Source organism: Pinus tabuliformis, chromosome Q, assembly GCF_031772625.1.
Source record: "Pinus tabuliformis cultivar Carrire ecotype Pingquan chromosome Q, CPIR1, whole genome shotgun sequence".
Classification (NCBI taxonomy): Eukaryota; Viridiplantae; Streptophyta; class Pinopsida; order Pinales; family Pinaceae; genus Pinus; species Pinus tabuliformis.
This window is the reverse complement of record NC_142296.1, coordinates 824,365,185-824,374,471: the sequence shown is the minus strand read 5'-3', so window position 1 is coordinate 824,374,471 and position 9,287 is coordinate 824,365,185. Positions and strand designations below refer to the sequence as shown.

Here is a 9,287-nt window from a genome sequence, read left to right as displayed (position 1 = left end):
CTTATATAAAAAAAAATGATATGTTAGTTGGAATTTTAGAACTAATAGAATTTTAAAATATTAAATTGATAATTATAATGTTAATTTGGAAATGTATAAATAAAAGATTGTCATGTACACATAATATTATTTTACAATTACAAATTATATAAATCTTGTTTTGAACAAGATTTTGGTAAAGATCATTTGATAAATATTTTTAAATACTAAATATAGAGTACTTTTTAAAATACATGTGAAATTAATTCAGGTCATAATGATATTATAAACATTTCACATTCTCAAATAACAAAATTAATATATTACAAATAATTATATAACATATTCCTCATAAAATGTCACATTTTCAAATGCATAATGGGTAGAGTATGTATATGCATGTATAATTCATAGTCAAATACCTACTCAGAGTGGGGCCCTTGTCCCACAAACAAAGGAGTCCCATACACCAATTTGGTGTCAGTTTGGCTGAGAACTTAAAAATATACTATTGTTATTATCATCATCGTCATCATATGGATATAACCTAAGGGAGTCACAAACATTTCAAATGCTTAATTATACAAAAGAAATTGATATATAATAACTAATTCTATAATAGTGTAGTATAGTTTTTTCTCATAGATGTTTTTTCTCATTTACGATAAATTTTGCCCAAATTTTGGTAAATATCTTTAAGAATCATAAGTTTGAGGTGTATAACCTATTAAATCTGATCACCCCAAGGTTTTCTAGGTTGTTGAATCCAATTATAGATTCAAAACACATTTGTAGTAACAAGGAATCACATTCTTTCCCAAAAGTGACCCAAAATCACCCCCTCCCCAATAAGAGCTTCCACCTTCACAAAATTGATATATAATAACTAATTTAGAATAGCGTAGTCTAACGAATAGATGCTTTTTCTCTTTTACGGTAAATCTTACCCAAAATTTGGTAAATATATTTTAGAATTGTAAGTTTGAGTTGTATAACCTACTAAATTTGAATGCCCCATCATTTTCTAGGTTGTTTAATTCATTTATAGATTCAAAACACATTTTTAGTAACAAGGAATCACATTCTTGCCCAAAAGTGGCCCAAACTCTCCCCCCTCCCCCCCCCATAAGAGCTTCCACTTTCACAAAAATGATATATAATAATTAATTCTACAATAGTGAGTCTAACTAATAGATGTTTTTTTCTATTTTACAATCAATTTTGCCAAAAAATTACTATAGATGTTTTAGAATTGTAAGTTTGAGTTTTATAACCTACTAAATCTAAATGCCCCAAGGTTTTCTAGGTTGTTGAATCTAGTTATATATTCAAAACACATTTTTAGTAACTAATAAATCATATTCTTACCCAAAATGCCTCCCCCACACCCCATAAGAGCTTCCACCTTGACATGGTTGGACTTATTTAGTAGAGAATAAATTAGGATTCAGATAATCTTGGAAAAAACCTCACTGGATCCAACAGAGCAACAACAAAGTTAATGTTGACTTTGTTGTTTCTTCATCAAATCAAGGGAGGTTTTATCCAAGATCAAACTACTCCAATAAATTATTCTTGAAACCAATAGGATCTCATTCAAGTACTCATGCACTAAAGTATTTTAATTATTATTTAGTCATAAAAATGTTTCTTAATTTATTCTATTGTTTTTTATTCTTTGATTATCTTTAACATTTTAAGTCCTATTTTCCTTTTGATTAAGTCAACATTTTCTTGCAACACTTGCATCTCATCAAAAGGTAGCTTTAGATCTAGGCCTTCAAGCCCAACAACAAGTGTTTCATCTTTTTTAACCTAAAAAATGGCATGTAGTGTTTAAGAATTATTTTACAATCAACAAGCTGTCCAATATGTTTGTCCTTCAAAACAACCGATATGCCTTGGTCAGAGCAACTACCCTTATCATACTTTGCTTGGAGAATATTAAAACATTGGTCTTTCCAAAGTTCATAATTTTCTGCAACATAGAGTAATCCTATAGTTGGATTTTACTCTTCAACTATTGTTGCATTGTTTGCTCGACCTTATATGTACTTCTTTGGAGAAAATGTCTACTTATAAATAAGCTTCCTCATGGAAACAATTGTATTTTATAGATATTTATTGGCTCACTAAAGGGTAAGATCAGGGAGATATGTAGTTGGCCACCCTAATTTGAATACAAATCCATCCTTCTTCAAAACCTATTTTCAAACATGTTCTGCATAATCAGGGCATATGGGAGTGATTAACCTTGTTTAGACATCCATGAATCTCCATAGAAAATCTATATTTATGCCCTATAAAGCACAAGACAATCTGTACTCATCCCAAGCTACCTGAAGATCATAGATCCTATCTTAAAGGCCTCTCTGGACAACATTGAATAGTATTTTCATTTAGTTAACTTGACTACAATGTTTATTTCATTAGAAAATACCTGATCTACAAAATTTGAAGGGGGGACTTGCCTTAAGGCCTTAAGGATGAGTTTGTGTTAGGTCCCTATAATCCTAGTGTAACCCCTTATTGTTAATAGTGCAACCCCCTTATTGTATTATTGTGCCCATATAGTCCCCATGTTGTTATTATTATGCTCCATAGAATCCCACTATTGTTATTGTTGTGCCCCTACAATATTATTTTTATGTAGGCTTTGATTGTATTGGGATCCCTTATACTCCTATATATAGCAAGGAGGTATTTTCATTTGTATCATCCAAGAATTGTTCATTTGTGTAATGTAAAGGAGGTTTCCCCCTCGAAGAGTCTGATTTTGAAGTCATTGATCTTTCTTTTCTATCTTTTTGTGAGATGGTTTCATAACATTTGCTATCAAAGCTTTGGATTCTAGGGTTTCGCTGCTCCAAACAGGTCATCATGGAATTTTCACTATAACTTTTTCTATACAAAGTTTTAGAATCTAAAAATAAAATAATTTGAGCAGAAATCGTTCTGAACCTTGGATCCAAATTTCAGATCTTGTCTCGCTATATTTTCAGAGATATGATCTGAGGATGTTAGGGTTTTTGTAATCTCCAGAATTCCATCTCAAACAGGTCATCGTGGAATTTTCGCTATAATTTGTTTTCTACAAAGGTTTAGACTCTAAAATTAAAACCCATGTGAGCCAAAATTTTGATGACACTTAGGCCTGAATTTTAGATCTTGTGTCACTATATTGTTAGAGATATGGTCCAAGACATTTAGGGTTTTTGCAGGCTCCCAAATTACACCCAAAATATGTGACCTTGGGAAAATCATCATAGCTTTCTCTCTGATCATCAGATTAAGATTTCGTAAGAAATTACAGAAAGAGGACAAATTATACTTTTCTATGTATCAGTTTCAGGTCTGAAGGTCGAAATAATGACACGTGGAACTTAGTACAAGTTCTCTCTACTGAAAAGGTATATAATCAAGTCATCTTGGGAGATTGGTCATAAATCTTTCCTGGAGAATCCAATTTCAATCATACGGGTGGCATTAGAAAGAGGAAGTAGAGGGATACTGCAGGTTTAAAGTTTAGACCTTAGAGATATTAAATTTCATAGATACAACAGATTCAAGATCGAGATCCTAAAAGAAAGGAAAAGAATGACTTGAATCAAGAAAATAGAAACACCTAGTAAGAAAAATTGGAGGGATGATTTGAAGAATGTGATCGAAGATATAATCAATAAGATAAATGGTATAGAATAAAAATTGAATGGAAACATGGAATATTTTAAGAAAGACATGGAAGGTTTGAAAGAAGGTGGGACAAAGTCACTACAAGAAAGGCTTCCTAATGCCGAAAATGTAGTAGAGGAAACTCATGATGAGAACAAAAGAAATGTTAATCAAGATTTCATAGACTCTAAAGTTGGATTGAAGACCCACCATATTCCAAATTTAGATATGAGGAAATTTGATGGCAGGGATCTGGTAACTTGGATACTGTAGATGGAGCAATATTTTGATCTACATGATGTGCAACCACCAAAAAAGGTATGTATTGAATCTTTATATTTAGAACCGAATTAGTTTGTATGGTATAGAGGAATTTGTTCTCATAAACAACTTGTCACCTGGTCAATTTTCATGGAGGAAATGATAGCACATTATGAGGATACAAAGAGAAACACCTTCTTTAGCCAATTGATAAATCTCAAGAAAAAGGGTTCAATGGCAGAGCACATTGAGGGCTTCTAAAAATTGAATATAAGGGTAAATGATATTCCAGAGAAGCATAGGATTGAAATATTCATAGGGAATTTAAATGATAACATCCAACATGTGGTTCACCTTTGGGAACCCGATTCATTAGAGAAGCCATACATGTTGGCAAGAAAAATTGAAAGCAAAATTATGGCAACAAGGAAGCCTACCACTCATAACTATAAAGATGGAAGTGTTGTTTCTCCTAGCCTTTCACCACCTACAAGGTTGACACCACAACAATTGGAAGAAAAAATAGCAAAAAGGCTTTGTTACAATTGTGATAGAAAATATACTAAAGGTCATAAATATGCTGAGAATAAATTAATTTAGATAGATGAGGAAGAGGAGTAAGAAAAGGAACAAGAAATGTCAAAAGAAGAGGATATACACAAGGAACCAACCCCAAAGAAAGAAGAAATGAATCAACCATATCTTGTAATGCATTGAAAGGAATTACCACTCCTCAAACTCTCAAGATAAAAGGGCATATCAAGAAGAAAAAAGGTAATATTGTTGATTGATTTGGGTAGTACCCATAATTTTATTCATTGTAAGATAGCCAAGGAATTGAATTGCTTCCTATATCGAACACCAGAGTGTCAAGTAATGGTTGCAAATGGAGGAACCATAAATTTCTCTGGAAAGTGCCATAATATCAAGCTATCAATGGGATAATATTTCTTGAATAGTCCAATGCTTTACATTCCAATGGGTTGTGCAGATGTTGGGCTAGGAGTCCAATGAATACAATCTTTGGGTACGATAGCTTTTAATTTTCAATAATTTTTCTTGATTTTTTTGGGAAGGAAAAGAAGTTGAATTAAGGGGTATCGTAGGGAAACTGGGAAAGATAATCAACTCTAACAACATGCCAAAGCTTCTAAATAAATAACAATGAGGCATAATTGCACAATTATGCTCACTAGATGTTCCCATGTCGAAATCATCTATTTCTATGGATCTCCAAAACGTTTTGGACAATAATTTCAAGGTATTTGAGACTCCCAAAGTCCTCCCACCTATTCGTGATCATGATCATGCTATTCATTTGATTCCAGGAAGTGTTCCCCCAAACGTCAGATCTTACAAATATCCATATGCCCAAAAGAGTTAAATTGAACGTATGATTGCAAAAATGCTAGAGGTTGGTATAATTCAACCTAGTCAAAGTTCTTTCTCTATTCTAGTGGTATTGGTACATAAGAAGGATGGATAAGGGCGCCTATGTTCAGATTATAGGGAGATAAACAAGCTTACCATTAAAGATAAATTTCCCATTCCTGTCATTGATGAATTATTGGATGAATTAAATGGAGCAATTACTTCACCAAGTTGGATCTTCATTCAGGATATCATCAAATCAGAATGAAGAGTGAAGACATTCCAAAACCAGAATTTAGAACTCATGAGGGTCATTATGAATATTTGGTCATGCCTTTTGGCCTTATCAATGCACCTTCTGCATTTCAAGTTTTGATGAATTCCATTTTCAAACCCTTCCTTAGAAAATTTGTGTTAGTATTTTTTGATGATATACTAATCTACAACAAGTCTTGGAAGGATCATGTTCAACAAGTTTACAGGGTGCTCAAACTATTGGAGGAGAAACAATTATATGCAAAAAGCTCCAAATGTTTCTTTGGAGTATAAGAGGTGGAATATCTGGGTACTCAGATAGCTCATAGCTTATCTTATCATCCTCAATCTAATGGGAAAACTGAGATAGTGAACAAATGTTTGGAAGGATATCTTTGTTGCTTTGTATTTGATAAATAGACACAATGGGTCAAGTGGTTGCCTCTAGCTAAATGGTGGTATAACACTTCCTTCCATACTGCAGAAAAAATGACCCCATTTATGGCACATTATGGATATCATCCACCGTCCGTCACATCATCTTTAAAAGAAAATTCTAAGGTTCAAGCAGTGGAAGATCACATTGAGCATCAACAACAAGTTCTCAAACTCTTAAAGGACAACCTCACTTTGGTGCATAATAGAATGAAACAACGGGCATATCAACATCGCAGTGAAATAAGTTTTGATGTAGGTGACTAGGTATTTCTATGACTACAACCATACAAAAAAAAAAAACCCTCAAGCAATCTAAGAAGGATAATAAATTATCACCAAAGTATTATGGTTCATACAAGGTGTTACAAAATATTGGTACTATGGTATACAAATTGAAGCTTCCTGCATCTTCCCGAGTGCACCTAGTTTTCCATGTTTCATGCTTAAAGAAAGGTTATAGGTGAGAAGATTCCAGTTCAAACAATATTTCCAAAACTTGATGAGGAAGGAAAAATCATATTGGAACCAGAAGCAGTCACAAAAACAAGAAATCAACAACTACAAAATCGATCAATTTTAGAGTATCTCATTAAGTGGAAGAACATACCTACTGAAGATTCCACATGGGAGGATGGTAATTTTATACAAAAGCATCCAGAACTACTCAAGCGTTTAGGACAACACTTTTTGAAGGAGAGGGGCATGTTAGGTCCGTATACTACTAGTGTAACCCTTTATTTTTATTAGTGCAACCCCCTTATTGTATTATTGTGCCCATATAATCCCCATGTTGTTATTATTATGCCCCATAGAAGCCCATTATTGTTATTGTTGTGCCCAAATAATATTATTGTTATGGAGGTTCTAATTGTTTTGGGACCCCTTAGACTCCTATATATAAAAAGGAGGTCTTGTCATTTGTATCATCCAAGAATTGTTCATTTGTGTAATGTAAAGGAGGTTGCCCCCTCGAAGAGGATGATTTTGAAGTCGTTGATCTATCTTTTCTATCTTTTTGTGAGTTGGTTTCATAACAGTTTGCAGCCAAAATGTCCTCCATCCATGCAATCTCTTTTGTCAAATAGAGAGTCAAAACATTGGCAGTCTCAAAAACAAATTGGCATCATCCATGCCATCTCCTGCATTAGAAAAAGAAAATTGAGTGAAACTTGAAGATAAGTCTTCTATTGCCTCATGTAATATTTTGAATTTTCTTATATACTTTGACATCTTTTTTTTTTCTCTGAACTCGGCAAAAAGTTCCCATTACATCTAAATGAACATGGCTATTTATCCTTAGGCAATATGGCAACGTGATTGTAAATACAAAACATCAAATGGTTCTAAATTAAATCCTTGCTAGATACTTGCAAATCAAAATGATACTATTATTCAATCTCTTTCTTCATGTGTTTCAAGATATATGAGGGAATGTCTAATTTTGGGTCCCTCGAGGAATATATAATCCCAAACCTAAGTTGTCATTTTCTATGACCTGATTAGAGCAACATTCCTATAATAATGTCCCCATTTTGCAAAATGTGGGAAGCTATGTAATAGGCCATATCTATTGTGGAATTTGATAATGACTCAATGAGAAATTTTCCATCTCACTGAATTCTTATTCCAAGTCCAAATGATATAAAACAGGCCCGGTGATTAACCCAACTTAATATATGCTCAAATACATGCCTGACCTCATCATAATACAACTACACCTTGGTCAAAAGATATGTTTCCTTTTATTTCCACTCAAGTTCACCATAAGTTATACACCATTAGTTGATAAGGGCCACAACACATTCATCACTTGACCTAGAGGTTCTATTTTTCTGCAAGCTCCCTACACATGACTACCTCCACTATCTCTGAAAGAGTTTTCCTTATTGGAGGTTTTTCTTATTGAAATTTTGTGCCTTTGAACTCCCCCACTATCATTGTTCCATTTGGGAAATATATAGGATAAGTTAATGTCTTTGTCTTTGCAAGTTTTCCTTTTTCATTTGGAATCTTGATATTCAAATTAACACACACATTTTTAGATCGCTTGTCCTAAAACTTTTGAGTGTTAATTATAGAGATTACATTAAATGGTAAAATCCATTCATCCTTAATAAGTAATTGGGCCCTAAGGGCAAGTTTTAACTTTAGATCCGATAATGACATATAATCATTCTCTGAATCACTAAGGACATTAGTTACTATTCTTGTGCCTTTGTCTATGATGACTATGAGCATGGGAAGGGCATACACAACCACATTGTCTAAATGAGGTGAATTTAGTGATAAAATAATAAAACCATGGCTAGATAGATCTAACCAAAATTGGGGATTCTAAGGGATATTATACATATATTGATATACAAGATAAAGGGAATCCCTCTTCGTGATAATTAATACACCAATATCATTGATTTTAAATGAGCCATACTCACTAATCCTGTCAGGCTAGGCATTGGTAACTCCACAATATGACTTGTGTAATTGCATGAACCAAAGCATGAATATATACATGAGTGGAGAGAGTCTTGGGATTCCAATTCCAAGGTCTCTTGGTTTTCTCCAATTCATAACTAAAATATTAAACTAGTTACAACATTTATAATAATCCTAATCCTTTTAGAATAGGTGTCAACATTTCCCCCCTTAATCTGAAGGGGTGTTGGTGAGTCTAAGCATCATTTTGAATCTGTCAAATTTTTCTCTTCCAAGTGTTTTGGTGAAGATGCCTGCAATCTACTCATTTGGGGAACAATGGTGAAGGTGAATAGTCTTAGTCTTAACATGATTCCTGATCAGACAATACTTTGTATTGATGTTCTTGGTTCGATAATGGAACTTTTGGTTCTTTGCCAACTTTATTGCAGAAATGTTGTCAATCAAAAGAGGATTTGAATGCACTTGTTTCTCCTGCAAATATTTTAGAATTTTCCTAAGACACATAATTTCCTTTGTTGATTCAACTATTGCCACATATTCTCAGTTGTGGAATATGTTAGAACTGAATGTTTGTGTGACCTTCAGGAGACATCTCCTTATCCAAGACTCACAACATAACATGAAGTAGATACTCCAATTTCTTCATCTCCATCAAAATATTAATCGGAGTATTCAATCAAGTTGAAGTCATCCACCTGTGTATACTTAATTCCAAAGTCTTGTGTTCCCTTCAAGTACTTTAGATATCTTTTTGCAATGGACAAATGCCCCTCACAAAGCTTTTGAATAAACTTAGAGATGATTCCAACAACATATGAAATGTCAAGTTTGGTAGGAGTCAAGTAGTTGAGACTTCCTACGAGTTGTCTATA

General features: G+C 33.3%; 1 pseudogene; it reads right to left on the bottom strand.

Moving 5' to 3' along the window:
- Nucleotides 1–1,650: 1,650 nt before the first annotated feature.
- Nucleotides 1,651–8,575, bottom strand: LOC149222171 (leucine--tRNA ligase, cytoplasmic pseudogene; annotated as a pseudogene).
- Between the last annotated feature and the right edge of the window lie 712 nt (nucleotides 8,576–9,287).